General features: G+C 42.4%; 1 protein-coding gene across 1 annotated transcript in view; it reads right to left on the bottom strand.

The window, feature by feature from the left end:
- BBS8 (tetratricopeptide repeat protein 8) overlaps positions 1-23,051 on the bottom strand; it is a 359,101-nt gene that overhangs the window by 196,639 nt on the left and 139,411 nt on the right. The window lies entirely within an intron of this gene.

The raw sequence follows: 23,051 nt of genomic DNA, 5'->3' as shown, positions 1-23,051 counted from the left end.
CCACAGATATAGTACTTTCAAGTAATTCTCTGGTAAACTTCCATCAGGACGACATGGCTGAGCCCAAAAAACGTAATCTATTTTTGGGTAATATGGCCATGTCGTCCTGATGGACCCTTTTTTCTTTCAAAAATAAGTATACAGCCACGTAACGAAAGACCCCACCCAAAACTACTCTATCTGTGGCTATCCAGACTTAAATGCAACAAGGAATAATACGCCATAGTAGAATTGGGAGGGGATCCACCAGGTAACCTTGATAATGGCTCCCCTTCATTTTTGCCACTCTTCTCCCTCAAAGCGTAAAATCTATTCGGGGTGAAGATTGCCATGTGTCGTATCAAGAAATACGTCCCCTGATATTATGCGATATCCTTAAAAGTTACATTAAGGATACTCGCGCCAGGAGTTAGAATTCTGGGAACCTGTGGTTAATTCTCTGGGAGTATCATTGTAGCCAAATATCCCTTAGAAAGCTGCCTAAAGGAACCTTCCATCAGGACGACATGGCCATATCACCCAAAAATAGATTTTTCGCTTTGCTCAAAATCCGTTATGTCAGCCTGTTCAAAATAAAAACATTCGCTACAAGTTTGAACTTTTGAAGTTCCATCAATTTAACTACCTGATTCAGAAGATCACTCCATAACTTGGTCACAGCTGGAAGAAAACTTCTAGAATACTGTGTAGTACTGAGCCTTAGGATGGAGAAGGCATGACCATGACTATTAGAATTACCTGCATACCTAACGTTATGAACAAGATAGTACTGTCCGAGAAGATCTGAATGCAAAAGATGGTCAGAATTATAAACAATCCTATGCAACATGCATAACGAACTAACTGAAGGACAGTGCCAGAAATTTATTTCTAGGTCAGGAATAAGAAATTTAATAGAACATTAGTTCCTGTCTAACAACTTACGATGAGATTCAGCAGCTGAGAGCCAGATGTAAAATTTTTGCGCAATTGAAGAAGAGACAGACCGACCGAATGTGTTTCTTAAAAATAAATTTGCTATCATGAATCAACTAAAACTTTAAAGAGTCAAACAGTTAAAAAAACATTATCAATGCTGAGATCCAGATGTAGAGGAGCCAATATCCTTTACCTACTTAGGAATTCAGCAACCCCAGATCTATATTCAGGAGATGGAATTAACGCAAAGAGAGTAGCCTCATCCGCAAATACAACGAGCTTGTTTTCTAGGTCAAACCATATATCATGTGAATATAGTATGAAAAGTAAAGGGCCAAGAACACTACCCTGAGGAACACCAGATACTGTATCACATTTCTATACTCACTATGGAACCCATTAACAAGAACTCTTTCCGATCTATTACTTGAAAATTCAATAATGATACAATGAAAAGACCCACCTACTCCTAATTGTTAGAGTTTAAAAACTAAGACCTCATGATTAACAAGGTCAAAGGCATATCACATGCTCCAAGACCTTTATGAAAGCCAAATTACAAACTAGGGAACATATGATTAATTTTAGCAAGCAAAATTAGTTGTTTTGCCAAAAGATGTTCAAAAACTTTAGATAATATGGGAGTTATGGAAATTGGGCAGTAATCATCTGGACTTGAGCTACCACAAACACATTTACATAGTGGAATAATATTACTATTTCTCCAATAGGTGCAAAAAGAACCTTTTCTTGGTAACTTGCAGAAAATAACAGATAACTTAGGATCTAAGAAATCTGCATTCTTTACAAAAAAAAAAAAAAAAACAAAGGAAAAAATACCATTTGGGTCTATATCTCCATAAGAATCAAGGTACATCAAGAGAGCTTCAATTTTATAAGACCGAAAAGCTAAACTTGTTAGTTAGCCTCAAGAAAATATGAATGAGGAAGATCATATTTCTCATTACTTTACTTAGTCCAACATATAAACCAAAAGGGTTGCCTTTTCCTTTTGACAGTGAGTGACAGAGCCATCTGGTTTAAGTAAAGGAGGATCTTTTTCCTGGGTTGTACCAGAAAAGGTTTCTCTTATGGTTAAATTGTATTCCTTTTCAGTTGAAGCAAAACTCTCTGAGCAAAAGCTCTTAACTGAGTATAGTTATTCCAAGTCAAATCTGATCTGTTAACCTTCCTAGAATGTTAGGCCTCCTGCTTCTCCAAATAAGCATGTCTGCAATCATCATTGAACCAGGGTTTGTATTTCACTTGCTACTTTAGCACACGGGAAGGAATACCCTTATCATTTATGTTGACCAGATTCTCATTCAAAAGAACAACAGGTTCAACCCTATTAGTAGGTGGTAGGTTGGCCAGGGCACCAGCCACCCGTTGAGATACTACCGCTAGAGTTATGAGGTCTTTTGACTGGCCAGACAGTAGTACATTGGATCCTTCTCTCTGGTTACGGTTCATTTTCCCTTTGCCTAACACATACACCGAATAGTCTGGCCTATTCCTTACACGTCCTCTTCTGTCCTCATACACCTGACAACACAGATTACCAAACAATTCTTCTTACTGCACTGTAATTGTTCAGTGGCCCCTTTCCTCTTTGTAAGGGTATATGAGACTCTTTAGCTATGGTAAGCAGCTCTTCTAAGAGAAGGACACTCCAAAATCAAACCATTGTTCTCTTATCTTGGATAGCGCCATAGCCTCTGTACCATGGTCTTCCACTGTCTTGGGTTTGAGTTCTCTTGCTTGAGGGTACACTCGGGCACACTATTCCATCTTATTTCTCTTCCTCTTATTTTGTTAAAGTTTTTATAGTTTATATAGAAGATATATATTTTAATCCCGTTGCTCTTCTTAAATTATTTTATTTTTCTTTGTTTCCTTTCCGCACAAAGCTATTTTCCCTGTTGGAGCCCCTGGGCTTATAGCATCCTGCTTTTCCAATTAGGGTTGTAGCTTAGCAAGTAATAATAATAATAATAATAATAATAATGATAATACAACTGTGACTAATACAAGTTTAAAAGATCACTCAAAATGCCATTCCAGTCTGCTTGCGATTTCATACAAATCTTACATGACTATGACACATAGGAACAGGCTGCTCAGTCTTAACAAATAATGAAATTAAGGTATGATCAGATGTCCCAACTGCAGAACCAACCTTACTTGCTATAATGCCAGGGGAGTCAGTGCACTGTATACAAGGTCCAAGCAGTTACCAGATCTGTGAGTAGGTTCACTTACAATTTGCTCAAAGCCTAATTCAGAAGTAAAATCCAAAGCTCTAAGCCATGGTGATCAGTAGGAGAAACAGAATTTAACAACTACCTATGGGTAGCATTAAAATCATCAACAAATACAAAAGAGGCCTTTCTATCATCTCTTTGTATCTTAGCCATAATGGTAAGAAGACAATCCAAGAAAGAATCATCTATGTCTGGATTCCAGTAGATTGAACACACATAGTCGTTATCCCTATTATTTTTTTAAATCTTTAAAACTCATAAATACAGTATATATTTTCTGAATTCCTATCCAATATCTGTGCAAGAGAAGGAAAATGATAACAAAGAATCTTGATCTTAACATAATTTTTAGGCATAAAAGCTGGTAAAAGAGATAGAATGGCTTCACGCACAGAAAATGCCACATTCCTAGCCCCTTCACTACGAGGCTGTGGATCCGCTACTCAAGCTATATACGAGATTTGTCACCATTGGGTATACTTGGTAATTTACACTATAATAATCTACATTTCCATGTTTATTTGCTTTACTGCTGATTACAGAAAAAATTCTTTAAAAAAGATTGCTTTATTTTCCATTGTATTTCACTCTAAACAACCTAAATATTTTTTCCATTTTTTATGAAGTGATTATAAAATAATTTGTTTTATATAACTTTCTCTAAAACCATGGTAAGGCAATGCAATTTTATGTGCAAAAAACTTAATATTAATTGAAGTGACTATGTTACTGTATTCCATTATTCCATGATAAATAGCCGTCGTAAGATATTAAACTACTCGTCTGAGATAATGGACTTTACATTGTACAGAAATGTAATGAAAATATTCATTTGTTTCCTATGACACAAGAATTATTCTATATTGCATAATTTATAAGGTACAGTATATGATAAAAAAAAAACTGATGACAAAGAAACGTGTTTCTGGCCCAGAGAGAGAGCCTTACCTTACCTTATTGCCTTGTTTTTTGTTTGGGTTCCCCCAGGTCCCACAGTGTGTGGCACCTCGTATATCCACCAGAGAATTGCTAATGCATCTTCCGGTGTATTTTGCATCTTCCAGTCTTGGATGGTCTGGGATGCATCTTAGGTATTTATCGAGCTTATTCTTAAACACATCTACGCTCACTCCTGATATGTTTCTTAGATGAGCTGGCAGCACATTAAATAGTCGCTGCATTATCGATGCTGGTGCGTAGTGGATTAATGTCCTGTGCGCCTTCCTTAGTTTTCCTGGTATATTTTTTGGCACTTAATCTACCTCGGCTTGCTCTTTCTGATATTTTTAGCTCCATGATGTTTTCAGTAATTCCTTCTATTTGCTTCCATGCTTGTATTATCATGTAGCGTTCTCTTCTCCTTTCTAGACTGTATAGTTTTAAAAATTGCAGTCTTTCCCAATAGTCAAGGTCCTTAACTTCTTCTATTCTAGCAGTATAGGACCTTTGTACACTCTCTATTTGTGCAATATCCTTTTGGTAGTGTGAGTACCATATCACATTGCAATACTCGAGTGTACTACGTACATAAGTTTTGTAAAGCATAATCATGTGTTCAGCTTTTCTTGTTTTAAAGTGTCTGAATAACATTCCCATTTTTGCTTTACATTTAGCCAACAGTGTTGCTATTTGGTCGTTGCATAACATATTCCTATTTAACATTACACCAAGGTCTTCAATTGCTTCCTTGTTTGTGATTGTCTCGTTATTATGTCCCTTGTATGCATATACCATTCCTTCTCTGTTTCCATAATTTATTGATTCAAATTTCTTGGAGTTAAATACCATCATATTTATCTCCACCCATTCATATATTTTTATATATTTTTTCACCCATTCATATATTTTGTTCAGATCTCTTTGTAGTGAGTTCCTATCTTCATCACAAGTAATTTCTCTACTTATTCTTGTGTCATCGGCAAAGCTTCTCACTACAGAGTTTTCAACATCACAGTCTATGTCTGAGATCATAATAACAAACAGCAGTGCAGCTAATACCGTACCTTGTGGCACGCCAGATATTACCCGAGCTTCATCTGATTTCTCGTCATTTGCAACCACTATCTGTTTTCTGTTTTGCAGGAATTCTTTTACCGATTTTCCTATCTTTCCCACAATATTATGCTTTCTCATTTTTTTCTCTAATATATTATGGTCTACCTTGTCAAAGGCTTTTGCAAAATCTAGATAGATCACATTTGTCTTTTTCATTTATCATACTTTTGTATATGTTTTCATAGTGTGCTATCAGTTGGGTTTGTGTACTTTTTCCGGGCACAAAACCGTGTTGACCTATATTAAACAAATTATTTTTAACCAAATGATTCATTATTTTCTTTTCTGGGCTCGAACCTGTGCCGCCCAGTGAATAAGCTCCATTTAGCACTTATTCTTAGGTAATTTACTGCTAAATATACCAGAGAAAAAATGTAAAGGAGTGCTAGGTTAACTAGCTCGCTCACCTATTGGTGTCGGTATAAAATTGGGCGTATATTCCAGAGGTCCCGCACTATTTAGATTAATCCACGACAGAGAACCCCAATAGAGGAGAGCCGTTCAACCTCACTCGGTACTACTACAATGCATCCGCTCAGAACCCAACTCCTTTTAGCACAACGATCAAAGTAACCCGCATTTTTTCTGGTGCTCTCGATTTTGGATATTTTCTAGTGAATTATGGCTTCTTCGTCGGTTTCCCAGGAGACACCGTCTAAGTTAAGTACCAAGCTGGATTTTACTGTGTTTTGAGCAACCTAGATCGTTTAATATTTATATTATAGGAGTTATTCTCTTCGTTCATACCGATCTTGCTTGATTTCACTACAGTTGGTACTCTTGTTTTTGAGAGCTTTTAATTTTCACTTGCGGTGTTACTATGTGTATTATTTTTATTATCAAATATTATTTGTTATTGTGAATATTCATTATTTAGCGTTTAGAATCCTCGTGGTTCAATTTTTGGGCCGATATCATTTACGTATCGCTATGGCTGCCGACCGTGCTAAGGCGGCAATGTTATTTTAGCCATCAGGTGTGTCTTTTGTGATTTAATTATTTATGTTGCATGCCTTGCCCAAAAATTTTCTATGTGTTTATTCATATATTTAACGCTATTATTATTATTATAATGAATATTTGTGCCATTACTCCGTTTGATCTGTCTGGTTGGGGATCGTCAGTTGGTAGCCCTGCTGCCTCGTATCACGTGATCCTCCCCCACGCTCCCCCTCTAGCTAGGTGGGAGGCTAGGCTTCTCCCCCCTCCACTAAGGGACCGTTGCCTTCCCTCCTTTTAGAGGGGGTAGTTAAGTGTTTATGGACTTTGTCCTCCGGGTGGCCCGGCGGTTTAGTCTCTGTCTAGTCTGGTTGGCCACCGGTCTACAGAGTTGGATCCCGGTGTACCCTATTTTATATTCACTTTTCATTCTGGCTTATGTTATACGAAACCCTCCGGGTTCGATTGGCAGTTCTTAGTTACAGTTCCGCCCCCCTATTATTTTATAACATTTCCTATGATGATTATATATGACAGATCACTACCCCGGAGTCCCTAAAGGAATTGGTATTGAATATACCTTTATTTCCCGGCCCGGGGTCTACCCCACCCCGGGAAATCAGACACTATGTGTCTTAATTCCTTGTTATTGCATCCTTTTTTATGCTCCCGGCTTGACCGGAATGGATGGCTATACTTTAGTTTCAAGTTAGACTTATGTTTAGGCCCGGGACCTCCGGTCCCGCCCCTATGTAAGACTATTACAGTTAAGCTCTAACCTTGCGTTAGACCTATGTTAGGCCCGGGTCCTCCGGACCCGCCCCTATTTAAAAAAAAAAAAAAAAAAAAAAAAAAAAAAAAAAAAAAAAAAAATTTAATTAAAAAAAAAAAAAAAAAAGTACAGTTAAGCTCTAATCTTGTGTTAGACCTATGTTAGGCCCGGGTCCTCCGGACCCGCCCCTACTTAAAGACTAGTACAGTTAAGCTCTAATCTTGTGTTAGACCTATGTTAGGCCCGGGTCCTCCGGACCCGCCCCTACTTAAAAGAATAGTACAGTTAAGCTCTATTCTTGTGTTAGACCTATGTTAGGCCACTTAAAGAATAGTACAGTTAAGCTCTAATCTTGTGTTAGACCTATGTTAGGCCCGGGTCCTCCAGACCCGCCCCTACTTAAGAGAATTACAGTTTCTCATATACTATTCTTTTTACAGATGGTGCATTGTCTGACGCCGGCCTGTGCAGCTGTTCTGCACCAGCCTTGTGGCCACTCCGTCTGCCGATCTCACGCCCCTTGTGGGGTTCAACTGGAAGACGTTGTGGTATGGCACCCGGATAACTGTGTGATTTGCTTCGACCTCATCACTACCCTTGGATCTGACTCGGTGAGTCCCGTTGGCTATATTGCCTTCTTATTTTATTTACTATTAGTAAGATATCTATGGTCTTGAAGGACCATTGGGAGTCTCCCTTTTATAATTCCCACTATTATTTCAGGCATCCCCGGAGCAAAAGTCTGCGGCTCGGGCCACACTGAAGGTGTGGGTTGGTGGGTTTGCCCGGAATGTAAAGTCTAAGCGGCCGTACGTCCTATCTGAGGACTACTGCACCATGGTTTACCCCAACGCCAAGTCTTCAGCTGCTGTGGCTAGGCATGTGGCAGCTCCCATCATTGCCCACATTGATGCCACTATAACGGGTCTCATCGACCCAGAGCAAGATCCATCGGACGCCCCCGGAGGTCTGGAGGACAATGTTGCCTCCATGAACCTGGACGTCGAACCAATGTTGCTAGACGAGCTGGATACAGGTAGGGTGGTAAGTGAGGCAGGAGTGTCCGGCGCTGAGATTCCTATCCTCAGCCCCGCTCTTTCTTCTTCTTCTGATCGCTCTTCCTTTCTTGGATTTTCTGGGGACCGTGATTCGTCTCAACGTTCATACCCGGTTCCCCCTAAGGATAAGTCTACTTCAAGGACCTTACCCAAAGCTCGCAAGCCTCACAAGACTTCTCATGGCTCTAAACATGGTACGAACCCGTCTTCAAAGACCTCTGGTTCCTCCTCTAAGTCTCACGACCCGGGAGTTCCTTCCGCCCCTCCTGCTGCTAGCCCGGGCCTTTCCGAATCAGCTATGCTTCGCATCGTGTCGGAGATGCAGGCAAAGTTGGTTTCGGAGATGCAGTCGAGGATGGACACGATGTTCTCTAACTTCGGTCAGAGAATTGGGGCTTTAGAGCAAGGAGCTCCGGAGAGAGTCCAAAGCTCTCTCATACCGGATGCCTCTAAGCTCCCGCCGTTTGCCAAGAACAACCCCTGGCGGATGGCTCTTCATTCCCCGTTCTCAGACGGAATGTTGACTCTGGAGGGCCTTGGCACTCGTCCTCTAGAGGACTTTGAATTCTTTCCTCCGGGTCTGGCATTTCCATTTCATGGTTATGCCAGACTTACCGAGGAAGCTTTAGTCCGATTAGACAAGGTCCCCAAAGAGACGGTCATCTTCCCGAAGGAGCAAGCCCAATCTGTTTGGGCCAGATTTTTGAATGACATCGGCTGCACTAACACCATGCTGACGCCTTATAAAAGCTCCTTTACGATGTTCTTAATGGACAAGACCACCTTGACTCCATGCGTCAATAAGGTGGCAGAGCTTGCCTTTCAATATGCTCTGGAGGAGAAGCCCTTGCCTCCCATCCGAGAGGTGGATCCAATCTCCCTCCTTCTTCCCTCAGGTATTGAGTGTTGGGACAACGTCCATACCACCTTTACCTCCGGCAAGCTTGCAGCAGACTGTGCCTCAGTCTTGTTTAGTGAGAAGCTTCCCCGTCTCCCGGAATCCCTCATTAAACAGGAATATGATTCCCGCCTACGTGTGGGCCGTACTCTAAACCTGGCCACATCCACGGAGTCGATAGCCTTGACTTACGATACGGAGAGTATTTTTAAGTCTCTCAACAAGGCTACGTTACAGTCTTTGTATTATGACTTGTATGACTTCGCTACTGCTAAACGCAGATGTCGCAAGCATGTTCTAGCTGAGGCGACGATTAGGCATGAACCTAATAAACTCATCCGGTCCTCCTGTTGGGGTTCAAATCTCTTCCCCGAGGATCTCGTAGAGGAAGTCTTGGCGGAGGCCACTAGGGTTAATCAGAGCCTTAAAGCCCGTTGGGGTTTGACCCCTAAACGCAAGTATGACCCCGCAAATTATCAAGCCCGGGGTAGGAAGAAGCTTAGACCATATACCTCCACCCAGTTCAGGCAACAACAGAGTGCTTCATCCAACTTCCGGCTGCCTCTTCCTCCATCTTCTGTTGCCCCTGCACAGCCTTCCACCTCTCGGGCTCCTTCGGATGACTATGTCACCGTTCTGCTACCTAAGAGCCAGCTTTCTGGTGCCTCCGCCACTTCCCCTGCCTTTAACCAGTCCTACGAGGCTCATAGCTCTTCCCAGAGTTATGGTAGAGGTAGAGGCTACCACCGTGGCTCTAACCAGAACAAAGGCAGGGGAAGAGCCTTTCGCAGAGGAAAGAACTTCCGAGGCGGACGTGGAGGCAACTCCTCAAACCAATACTGAGGTACAGCAGGTAGGGGGGAGGCTCTATGCCTTCCGCAACAAATGGAGGTTCAGTCCCTGGGCGTTCAGTATCATCTCCAAGGGACTAGGGTGGAGTTGGATTCAAGGACCTCCTCCTCCGAACAAATTTCGTCAACATTCCACTCCGGACCTGGTCGAATTTGTCCAGGATCTTTTACAAAAGAACGCCATACAAGAAACGAAACATCTGAAGTTTCAAGGTCGGCTGTTCAGTGTCCCGAAGAAGGATTCAGACAAGAGAAGAGTGATTCTAGATCTATCCCTTCTCAACTTGTCCATTCAATGCGACAAGTTTCGAATGCTTACCGTCTCGCAGGTGCGGACCTTACTTCCCCGTGGGGCCGTCACCACCTCTATCGATCTTACAGACGCCTACTATCACGTCCCGATAGCGAGACACTTCCGTCCGTACCTAGGCTTTCGCTTAGGGGACAAAAGTTACTCCTTCAAGGTGATGCCTTTCGGGCTCAACATTGCCCCAAGGATCTTCACAAAGCTAGCAGAAGTCGCTGTTCAGGAACTCAGGAATCAAGGGATTCAAGTAGTAGCCTATCTGGACGACTGGCTCATTTAGTCAGACACCTCCCAAAATTGCCTAAAAGCCACTCACAAAGTCATCCATTATCTTCAATCTCTAGGCTTCCAGATCAACTTCAAGAAGTCCCGTCTTCTTCCAAAATCGAAGTTCCAATGGCTCGGCCTGCAATGGGATCTTATATCTCATACTCTGTGTCTTCCCAGACCCAAGAGGTTAGAGATTGCAAGGAACACCAAACGCTTTCTCAAAGACAAAGTAAGTTCCAGACGACTCCAAGAGAAGATTCTGGGGTCCCTTCAGTTTGCCTCAGTGACGGATCTTCTTCTGAAGGCAAAATTGAAAGATATCAATCGTGTCTGGCGTTCGAGGGCGAACCGGAAGCTCCGGGACAGGAAAGTCCGCCTTCCTCCCATTCTACGGGAAAGACTTCTTCCTTGGACAAGAGCAAACAGTCTGTCAAAGTCAGTTCCCCTTCGATTTCCGCCTCCGGAATTAATCATTCACACAGACGCATCCCTATCAGGTTGGGGTGGCTATTCTCAGCTCAAGAAAGTTCAAGGTCTTTGGACTCCCTTGTTCCGCCATTTTCACATCAATGTGCTAGAGGCCATGGCAGTTCTTCTAACCCTGAAACGTCTCGCTCTTCCCAAGAAACAACACCTTCGTCTGGTCCTCGACAGCGAAGTGGTGGTCCGCTGCCTCAACAGAGGCGGGTCAAAGTCAGGGCCTCTGAACCATGTTCTAGTAGCCATATTCTCCCTAGCAGCCTCGAACCGTTGGCATCTTTCAGCTGTCCACCTGGCGGGAGTCCGGAATGTAGTGGCAGACGCCCTGTCCCGGACCTCCCCTCTAGAATCGGAATGGTCACTCGATCTAAAGTCATTTCGGTGGATTCTCTCTCAGGTTCCCGGTCTCCAAGTGGACCTCTTCGCCACGGAATCCAACCACAAATTGAGAGTATATGTGGCTCCCAATCTAGACCCTCAGGCTTACGCCACAGACGCCATGTCACAGAATTGGGACAACTGGGAAAAGATTTATCTCTTTCCCCCGGTGAATCTTTTGCTGAAAGTTCTAGACAAACTGAGATCCTTCAAGGGACAAGTAGCCTTGGTCGCACCCAACTGGCCCAAGAGCAACTGGTATCCTCTCCTGCGGGAGTTGAGATTATACCCTCGCCCGATACCCAATCCGGTTCTGTCTCAGATAGTACAAACACACGTTGTGTACGCTTTCTCAAACATTCAGAGCGCCCTAACTTTATGGACTTTATGAAGTTTGCGGCTATGCATGGTGCCAATACTGATCCTCAAAACACCTTGTTCCTAGAATCGGATAAACGGGATTCCACCATCCGTCAGTATGACTCTGCAGTTAAAAAGTTGGCAAAATTTTTAATAGACTCAGACGTGAACTGTATGAACTTGAACCTTACAGTCACTTTCTTTAGATCTTTATTAGAATCAGGTCTGGCAGCCAATACTATCACCACTATTAAATCGGCTCTGAAAAAGATCTTCCTAGTGGGTTTTAACATAGACTTAACCGACTCTTTGTTAGCTTCAATTCCGAAAGCTTGTGCCAGACTGAAACCGGTTACTCGTCCTACCCCGGTGACCTGGTTCCTTAATGACGTACTCAAATTGGCTTCTGATACCATTAACAGTTCTTGTGGTTACATGCCCCTTCTCAGGAAAACACTTTTCCTAGTGAGCTTGGCTTCCGGGGCAAGAATTTCTGAATTGGCAGCCTTGTCGAGAGACCCGGGTCATATTGACTTTCTGCCTTCAGGAGAGGTCCTTCTTTCTCCTAACAAATTCTTTTTGGCTAAGAATGAAGACCCTCAAAACAGATGGACCTCCAGGAAAATTGTTCCCCTCACGCAAGATCCGTCGCTGTGCCCTGTCACTACTCTTAGGTCTTATCTATCCCGGACCTCCTCTAACTCCTCGGGGCCTCTATTCGTTAGAGAACAAGGCGGTACCATTACTATTAAAGGGATCAGGCAACAAATTTTGTATTTTATTAAACAAGCTAACCCTGACTCTTTTCCTCTTGCATATGATATCAGGGCGGTTGCCACCTCGGTGAACTTCTTTCACCACATGAATTTTACAGACCTTTCCAGGTATACAGGGTGGAAATCACTGTCAGTGTTCAAGAAACACTACCTTAAACATTTGGAAGCCCTAAAATTTTCTACAGTAGCCGCAGGGAGCGTAGTTACTCACGAGTAACTCACAGGTTAATGCCTTGACTCTTTATCTCTCCCTCTTACCTGCCTCATTTATACCCTATTGTATTCGTTGGTCGCGCACCTGAATACTGTTATTATATTTGTAAATTTTATGCTCCTGAGTATCTGTATATATTATCACTCACGGCATTATTATACCTACCTTATTGGATTTATGTTCATATTTAAGATACCCTTATAATTGTTTTTTGGTACTCATCTCTGATTAAAGCATCCTGTTTTTCTCTTACGCTTATGTTTTTTCCTTTATTTTGCAAGTTTGGTGACATTTTTCTCTTGTATAGATTCACTGGGCGGCACAGGTTCGAGCCCAGAAAAGGGATTTTGACGTAGGAAAAATCTATTTCTGGGCGAAGGACCTGTGCCGCCCAGTGAACCCTCCCAGCTCCTCTCCCTTGGAGTCCCCAAACTTTGGGTGCTAAGGAGTTGGGTTCTGAGCGGATGCATTGTAGTAGTACCGAGTGAGGTTGAACGGCTCTCCTCTATTGGGGTTCTCTGTCGTGGATTAATCTAAATAGTGCGGGACCTCTGGAATATACGCCCAATTTTATACCGACACCAATAGGTGAGCGAGCTAGTTAACCTAGCACTCCTTTACATTTTTTCTCTGGTATATTTAGCAGTAAATTACCTAAGAATAAGTGCTAAATGGAGCTTATTCACTGGGCGGCACAGGTTCGAGCCCAGAAATTGATTTTTCCTACGTCAAAATCCCTTTTTTATTACCCTCTCATACACTTTCATAATATGTGATGTTAGACTAACAGGTCTATAATTGCTTGCTTCTAGTCTTGATCCACTTTTGAAGATAGGGGTTATATTAGGTAATTCATGTTTAACATATATCTCACTTATATCTACACTTTGTCTTAGCAGTATTGCAAGCGGCTTCGCGATAGTGTTTGCAGTTTTTTTTAACAAAATCGCTGGAACTCCATCTGGTCCGGTCCATTTTTAATTTCATTTATAGCCTTGACAATATCTGCTTCATTAATATCTATATCCATTAGATATTCAACATTTTCTTCTCTCATTTCTGTTTCATTCTTCTCATTCGCAATTCTTGGCGTGAACTCACTCTTATATTTTTCTGCTAATATGTTGCATATTTCCTTTTTTTAATTCGTTAGCCGTCCTTCAATTCTTAGAGGGCCTATTTCTAATCTCCCTTTATTCATCTTTTTTTGCATAGGAGTAAAGTGCTTTGGGTTTTTTTTTATATTTTGAAGTGTCCTTCGACTGTATAGTCTTTTGTTCTGCATTTTCTATCTTACATTTTATTTCCATCATTTTCCACATATTTTTTTCTTTTGCAAGATTTTTCTTCCACTTTCTAATTTTCTGAAATAAGATTCTTCTGTCTCTTGGTATGCATGTCTTTTGTTTATTGTTTTTTTTCAGTACATATTTTTCAACAATTTTCTCCAGTATTTGGTACAGTATGTCTGAATTTACCTGTATATTATCACTTACAAATACATTTTTCCATTCTTTGTTCAGTTCTTCATTTATTTCTGACCATTTTATATTCTTACTATAAAAATTATATTTTCCATATCCTTCCCAACGTTTTGTGCTTTGATTAATTCTGTGATCACTTGCTTTGGAATGGATTTAACTCTATGACATTGTGGTCTGAAATTCCTGTGTTATACACTAATATTTCTTTAACATAATTCACCTCAATCACAAATACTAGATCTAAGACATTTTCCTTTCTTGTTGGAATGTGGTTTATTTGTTGCATATTATGTTCTAATAGCATATCTTGAAGCTTTTCAAATTGCTTCTTATCTTCTGCGCTACTATTACTCTCTTTTTTATATGTATACATACAACCACTTTCTTCTATCAGTTCTTTCCAATCCACGAAAGGAAAGTTAAAATCTCCGGATAGGAGTATAATTCCAGTCTTTATGGTTTCTACATATAACATCTATTTTTTCTATTATTATGTCAAACTCCTTAGTATTTGGGGGTCTGTAAACTACAATATTCACTAGTTTTTCAAATTCAAATTCTACCGCAATCAATTCACATTCTGTGTTGCTGTATTTTTCACAGACTTTTCCTTGATTTATGTCTCTTCCATATATTGCAGTTCCCCCTTAATTCCTATTTGTTCTGTCTGATCTATTGCAGTTCCCCCTTAATTCCTATTTGTTCTGTCTGATCTATGAGAGAGAGAGAGAGAGAGAGAGAGAGAGAGAGAGAGAGAGAGAGAGAGAGAGAGAGAGAGAGAGAGAGAGAGAGAGAGGGAGGTAATACAAATTTAGTTCATTAGACATAAAGTTTATTCGTTCGTCTGTCATTCCACCTTGCGTATGACTGCTACTATGAACTGAATCATTCCTGCTTTGGGTATTTCACGGGCTTGGAAATAAAGACTGCACATATAAGGACATGACAAAGCGGATTTTGAGCGAAGCGAAAAATCTATTTTTGGGTGAGATGGCCATGTCGTCCTGATGGAAGGTTCCTATAAGTAGCTTTCTAAGGGATATTTGGCTACAGTGATATTTCCAGAGAATTTACCTTTAGGTCTCCAGAATTCTAACTCAAGGCGCAAATATCCTTAAAATTTCTCTCAAGGATATCGCATAAATCAGGGGACGTATATCTTGATACGACATAGCAATCTTCAACTCGAATAGCGTTTTCGCTTCGAGGGGGAAAGTGGCAAAAATAGAAGGGGAGCCGTTATCAAGGTACCCTTCCTCCCGTACTACTATTGAGTATCTAGATGGCGCTATATCCAAGATGGCGCTTATTCCTTGTAGCGTTGAGCATGGTGCTACAGATATAGTAATTTCGGGAGGGATACTGCCAAGGCCTTTTCCATAGAAAAGGAGGGCGGGTCCATCAGGACGACATGGCCATCTCACCCAAAAATAGATCTTTCGCTCCGTTCAAAATCCTGATGGAAGCTTACCAGAAAATTACTAGAAAGTACGTACTGTATCTGTGGATTTTTTAAAGTGCCTCAACCATGGGACAAATTTTCCTATGGTCATCCAGACCATTGAGACATATGACGTTACCGTTATACGTCATTACTGCTAATCATAAACAATGTTATTGCTTCCTGCCCCCTGCAAGGAAGACTCATACTAGACGTAGGAAAGGAGTCTCAAGGTTTGTATATAATGTATGAACAAACATAGCATCAACTACATACAGGAGTCTCGCGACTTGTATATTGTGTTGAGCTATAGTATTAGATAGTTATACAAGAGTCTCACTGTTCGAATAACGTATTGGAACATAACATTACTAGATAATGTTTGTATCTCGTGTAGGAACAAAGGTATCAGCTATACATATTGTTCATAAGTAAACATATGCAGTTTCATTTAGGGTAAGAAAACGCTGGCTTATATTTTTTATTAAAATCAATTGTAGGGCAAAATAAGATGCAAATATACATTGATAGTTGTTTATTGGCAATAAATGACCAAAATAAAGTAACATGTATGACATAAATGTTAATATATGTAATGAGAAACATACCAGTCAATCATAGCCCAGAAAATTTTTGTTTTCACCTGAAAGGGAAAATTTTATTAATGGAACACATAAATTTGAAAATTTGATAAATTTTCTAATATGAATTTCTGTGATGTTGAATATTTATTCACACTGTGTAAGTACACATGGCACAAGTGTTATCTATATGTTTCTTCACCTCAAATAATTTGAACAGTCCTTAGTGTCACCATGGTGACACTCACTTCACAAGTATTGCACCGATAGGTGTCAACACCACCCGAAATATTGATCGTCCCAATCAATTCACAGTTCATCGCAGCACTAGACGACAGGTTTTAGTACACTACCTGCCGCCACCACGTAATGCTTGAGTTCATGCACTTGATTCGCATAATGCTTGTAGAACACTCTGGATGACTTCCATCCAGTGTATGAGCGAAGACGCTCAAAGTCCATATACTGAAAAAAGTTCAGTGATGAAGCAATTTTCCTTGGATCATGACCTGCGGGTGTACTGTCAGGATCCGCTCTGCGAATAAAATAGGTGATCTTCCTCCTCAGTTGTTTTAGGGATAAGTTTGATCCTGAAGTTTCTCCTTTAAAGAGCTGTCCTCCCCTGAAGTCTGAAGTTCTTCGAAGATAGACCTTTAGACACTCCACTAGACACAGCGAGACATCTTCCTTCAGAGGGCAGATTCTCCAGGGACCCCATCTCTTGGTGGGTAGCTCGTTCTTAGCGAGAAACGTTGGATCAGGAAAAAGATTCAGTTCTCCCGCTTCTGTGAACTGAATATGGCCCTCATCTCTTGATAGGGCCACTATTTCACCAACTCTGGCCCCCGAGGCTATAGCAAACAGGAAAATTATTTTTTGAGTCAAGTCCTTCAGGGAGCAATCTTCATTGTTCACTGTTGAAGAATAGTGTAGGATCTTGTCCAAGGACCATGAAATGGGCTTCGGAGGGGCTGCAGGCCTAAGTCTAGCACATGCCTTAGGGATCTTGTTCGACAGGTCTACTTGGAAGGCATATAGTAGAGGTCTAGTCAGAGCCGACTTACACGTAGTTATCGTGTTGGCTGCCAGACCTTGTCTATGAAGGTGGATAAAGAAGGACAGACAGTAGTCTATTGAGATTTCTTTTGGTCCTTTTGCTTTGACAAAAGCAACCCACTTTTTCCAAGATGATTCATATTGTCTTCTGGTTGACTTAGACATACTCTTCTAACAAGTCTATACTGTACTGCCTTTTGAGATCCCAAATCTTTTCTTTACTGCTAAGGAGAGAAAATCATGAGATGAAGGTTTTGGGTTCTCTGTGAAGAAGCGAAGACAGTCAACTTCTGGACACGTTGAGACAGTGCTGGGTCCGGCAGAGGGACCAGCCTCAGCCTAAGCTTCAGTTCCAATACCAGAGGGAACCAGTTGCTCTTTGGCCACTTGGGAGCCACTAGAGCTGCCGTTCCCCGATAGGGTCTCAGCTTGTTGAGGAGCTTCATTAAGAGATTGGTCAGAGGGAACAGGTAGATCCGATTCCATCTGTTCCAGTCGAGGGGCATGGTGCTAGAGGGTCCTCGTGTGGGGCCACATAACGAGGTAGCTTCTTGTTGTCGCTCGTCGCAAAGAGGTCGATCTACAGTTCCGGGACTTGATGTAAGATGAAGGAGAATGAGTCTGCGTCTAGGGACCATTCTGACTCTATCGGCGTGAGCCTGGATAGAGCGTCCGCCGTCACATTGCGGAACCCTTGAAGGTGAACTGCTGACAAATGCCATCTCTTCTTCTCCGCCAGGCGGAAGATGGGCAAAATCACTTGGTTGATTTGGAGCGATCTCGAGCCTTGACGATTCAGACATCTCATTATCAACTCGCTGTCCAGGATCAGTCTAATATGGGCTGATCTGCGAGGGGAGAGATTCTTCAGCGTCAAAAAGACTGCCATGGCCTCCAAAATGTTGATGTGAAAGGTCTTGAATAGAGAAGACCAGGTCCCTTGGACTTTCCGTTGATGGGAGTGACCTCCCCATCCTTCCTTCGAGGCATCCATGTGGATGGTGACTGATGGTGGAGGTGATTGCAAGGGCACGGTCCTCTTTAGGTTCTAAGCCTTCGACCATGGCTTGAGAAGTGATCGTAGTAGGGTCGGTATCGGTCTTCTTAGATCTCTTCGAGCGTTTGATGCGTATCATCTCCAGACTCCTGACGCATCTTTTAGCTGTGCTCTTAGCACTGGGTCTGTCACTGATGCAAACTGGAGAGAGCCCAGTTCTCTTTCCTGTTGGCGTCTTGAGATCCTGTCGGATTTCAGTAGTCTCTTGACAGATCCTGCTATCTCTCTCCTCTTCCCTGGGAGAATGGAGAGACAGTGTGACTTCAAGTTCCAATGGTTTCTATTTTCCGTGGCAGCCTTGTCCACAACTTGACCGCTTCACTTGGGAAGAAGTCCTTACCCCAGATATTGGAAGCTATCAGCTTTCTGGGTTCGTGCTTTACTACTGCGGAAGCAAACACGAACTCCCTACATGCTCTTCTGGCTTTGATAAAGCCATACAGGTCCTTGACCAAGGTAGCCAAATGCATCTTGTCCATGACCATGTTCATATCCGGGGTTTTGTTAATGCCTGCCATCATCTCTAGACAGTTCTGCTGAGATAGAGATGCAGCCAGTCTTTCTTTTGTCTCTTGCTCCCTACGCAAGAGAAAGTCAGACAGCTTAGGGATATTTTCCCTGAACTGACGTCCAGCGATATCTGCCACCAACTTCCTAACTGAGAAGGTAAGGTGGACTTCCTTCCAGTCCTTATCTTCCATGGGCAGGGCTAGTGATAATGGCCTACACTCGTCGAATGTAGGGCAAGGTATGCCTGCCTCTATTGCCTTAACAACAGCTTTAAAAGCCTTTGACGTAAATGGAAAGGCTATCGAAGCTGGAGCAAGAAAGGTGGGATGCTTCTTGCTAAGGGCAGACACTTTAGAGTTAGTGTAGCCCATCTGCTTGAGGCTACTTGACAAAAGAGCCTGAGCCTTATCATGGTCAAATACTATGACCTCCTTAGGTTCCGTCTCTCCCTTCGATGCTGGTCCCAGCTTCAGACGGACGAAGCAGTCTGGGTAGGATTTAAAACTGGGCCAGATCTCAACATCTTCAATAGGAATGGTCCCCAACTTCTCTGAGATAAAGATCTTGCCATAAGTAATAGGCATGTACTCTGCATACCTCCAGAGATTAATGTCAGAGCAAGTTGGGAGATCTTGAACCCTGAGTCTCTTGTGAGACCCATGGGATGCGAGTTGGGCAATTTGTCTCTCCAATTTCGCCTCCCTTTCTTCGCCTTGTTTGTGAAGACTCTCCATCAACGCCGTGAGATTGGCCAGTGCCTGTCTCACGTCATCTGATGGAGGGGCAGAAGATGTCGAAGGTAATGGCTATCGAGCCAAAACTGACAGAAGGGACTCCGATTCAACCTCATCATCTTCTTTAGGAGTCAAGGTGGACTCCTCTTCGAGACCTTCCGCTAGAAGGTCCTTCTCGGTGTCCAAAGACACCTCAGACATCCTCTCCTCTTGATGGATGTCCATGCCTTGCATTGCGTCGGTGACGTCCGTCTCTACGGCAATCTGGACGCAAGGGATCTCCGGTCGTGGCAGGGGTATGACAGCTTCCATACCTGCTTTTGGGAACAGCAAGATGCGCATCCGTTCGTTCAGAAGGTACGGTCCTGTGGCGTTCTTCTGAAAGCCACGAACCCATCTGCGCAGCTTCTCTCGTGCTGCATCCCTTGACTCCGCTGACTTGGGGTCATCAAAAGCCTTGGTAACCAAGGCCTTGCAAATGTTGCAATCCTGGGGGTCCCAGTACCGAAGAGGTCCCTTGGAAGTGGTGCAGGAGGCATGAGCTCTGCACTCTACATGGCCACAGAAGTCTTTGCTCCTGACATAGCAGGAGATTACTTGGCACTTCAGTTGATCCTCCTGTAAAGAGAGGAAAATTAACGGATTTTGAGCGAAGCAAAAAATCTATTTTTGGGTGAGATGGCCATGACATCCTGATGGAAGGTTCCTTTAGTAGCTTCCCAAGGGTATATATGACTACAGTGATATTCCCAGAGAATCAAACCAAAGGTTTCACAGAATTCTAACTTCTGGCGGGAGTACCCTTAAGATTACTCTCAAGGGTATCGTATATAATCAGAGGACATATTCTTGACCATCTCAACCCACGCCATCTATGTCACTCCTCATAGCACCCAAGTTTGGGCCCATTCTGGGAGGGAAGTAGAGGGAGGGTTCACTGGGCGGCACAGGTCTCTCACCCAGAAATAGATTTTTCCTTCGTCAAAATCCCTTTTCTGGGCTCCACCTGTGCCGCTCCATGAAATAGTACAAGAGAAATGGTCCCAAAACTTGGAACTAACACCTGAGGGGAAAGTAAATTAAAGACAAAATATAAAAAAAAACATGGTTTAATACAAAAAGTAAATAGGGATACTGAAATCCAGTGAATGAACCATTCCTTATAAGGAAGGATAGAGGGATAAGATAATTACAGCAAAAACTTCCAAACTATGGAAGGATAAAGAAAATGCAATGTACAATAATAAGCTGTGAGATCAAATGGTAATTTACAATCCTAAATGTAAATACAAACAAAATTCATTTCGTGGGAGAGTAAGGCTATTTACAGACATGATAAAATAAGAGTGCACCATAAGGGTGCAGCTCAGGTGTAAAACAAAACCAAAACTAAAGCAGGGACAATAAGTAAGGCAGGTAGAAGGAAGGAGGATAGAGCAAGACCTGATTATGAATCATTACTTTCAGGAGGAACCACATTCCCTGCTGCCACTGTAGCAAATTTTAGGGCTTCCAAAAGTTTTAAGTAGTGGCATTTAAAAACTGTTAGAGACTTCCAGCCTGTATATTTCGTAAGTTCATCAAAGTTCATGTGGTGAAAGTAATTAATAGATGTAGCTACGGCTCGTATATCATGAACGTGAGGGAATGATTCAGGGTTAGCCTGTTTAATGAAATACAGAATCTGCTGTCTGATTCCTTTCAGGGTGATGGTTCCTCCATTTTCTCTAATGAATAAGGGCCCTGAGGACTTGATGGAAGTTCTATTTAAATAGGCTTTCAGAGTGATTACTGGACATAACGATGGATCCTGAGGAAGTGGAACAATCTTCCAGGAGGACCATCTGTTCTGGGGGTCCTCATTTTGGGCTAAGAACCTTTTGTCAGGGGAAAGTAGGACTTCCCCTAACGAGAGAAATTCAATATGACCTGGATCTCTAGTCAAGGCTGAAAGTTCTGATATTCTGGCGCCAGAAGCTAGGCTCATTAGGAACAAGGTTTTCCTTAATAAAGGAATGTAATTACAAGACTCGTTAAGAGTGTCAGAAGCCAACTTAAGGACATCATTCAGAAACCAGGAAACTGAGCTAGGGCGAGTTGATGGTTTCAATCTGGCGCAGGCTCTCGGGATTGATGAGAAGTATTAATCTGTAAGGTCAATATTAAAACCAATTTGGAAAATCTTTTTCAAGGCTGATTTGATTGTAGTAATAGTACTGGCCGCTAGGCCTGATTCAAATAGAATTCTAAAGAAGGTTACTGTCAGATTCATAGTCATCATCTCAACCTTTGAGTCCCTTAAAAACTTTGCAAGTTTCTTAACAGCCGAATCATACTGTCGAAGGGTGGATTCCCTTTTATCCGATTCTAAAAATAGGGTATTTTGAGGATCAATATCTGCACCTCTCTGAGCTGCAAATTTCATGAAGTCCATAAAGTTAGGGCACTCTGAATTTTTTAGGAAGCTAACACATTGCGAGTTTGTACTACTTGTATTAGTATTGGATTGGGTATCTGCCAAGGGTGGCGACCCAGTTCCACCAGCAGGGGAAACCAGTTGTTCTTGGGCCAGTTGGGGGCTACTAGAGCAACCCGGCCCTTGAAAGTTCTGAGTTTGTCTAACACTTTCATCAACAGATTTATTGGTGGGAATAAATAAATTCTCTCCCAAGTGTTCCAGTCCAATGACATTGCATCTGTGGCGTAAGCCCGAGGGTCCAGGGTGGGGGCTACGTAGCACTCTAGTTTGTGGTTGGACTCTGTTGCAAACAGGTCTATCTGGAGACCCAGGACCTGAGACAGGATCCATTTGAATGATTTCCGGTCCAGTGACCACTCCGACTCCAGCAAAGTCGTCCTCGAAAGTGAGTCCGCCACTACATTTCGTACTCCCGCTAGATGGACTGCTGACAGATGCCACTGGTTCGATGCTGCCATGGAAAATATTGCTAACATCACATGGTTGATGTGACTTGACTTGGAACCCCCTCTGTTTATGCAGTGGACAATGACTTCGCTGTCTAGAACCAATCTGATATGTTGGTTCCTGGCTGGAGCCAGTCGTTTTAGGGTTAGGAATACCGCCATGGCCTCTAAGACATTGATATGGAGTTGGCGGAATACTGTCGACCATAGTCCTTGGACTTTCCTGTACTGGGAGTATCCCCCCAGCCTGTTAAGGAGGCGTCTGTGTGAATGACCAGTTTTGGAGGTGGATATTGTAAAGGAACGGATTTTGCCAGATTTTTTACCTTTGTCCATGGCTGAAGTCTTTTCCTCAGAATTGGCGGAAGTCGAGCTCTTTTGTCTCGATATTTCTCGTTTGCCCTGGAGCGCCATACTCTGTTTATATCTTTCAGTCTGGCCTTCAGTACTATATCTGTTACCGAGGCAAACTGGAGGGCACCCAGGATTCTCTCTTGATTTCTCCTGGATGTCAATTTGTCCTTGAGAAAACGTCTTGTGTTCTTTGCTATTTCTGTCCTCTTGGCTGTTGGGAGACGTAGATTGTGGGAACGCAGATCCCATTGTAATCCCAGCCATTGAAACTTGGTCTTTAGGACTAGGCGAGATTTCTCGAAGTTGATCTGGAACCCCAACTGTTGTAGGAATTTTATCAGTTTGTTTGTTGACGAGAGGCAGTTCACG

Source organism: Palaemon carinicauda, chromosome 5 (genome assembly GCF_036898095.1).
Source record: "Palaemon carinicauda isolate YSFRI2023 chromosome 5, ASM3689809v2, whole genome shotgun sequence".
NCBI lineage: Eukaryota > Metazoa > Arthropoda > Malacostraca > Decapoda > Palaemonidae > Palaemon > Palaemon carinicauda.
The sequence above is the reverse complement of the archived record's forward strand: the minus strand, read 5'-3'. Positions and strand labels throughout refer to the sequence as shown.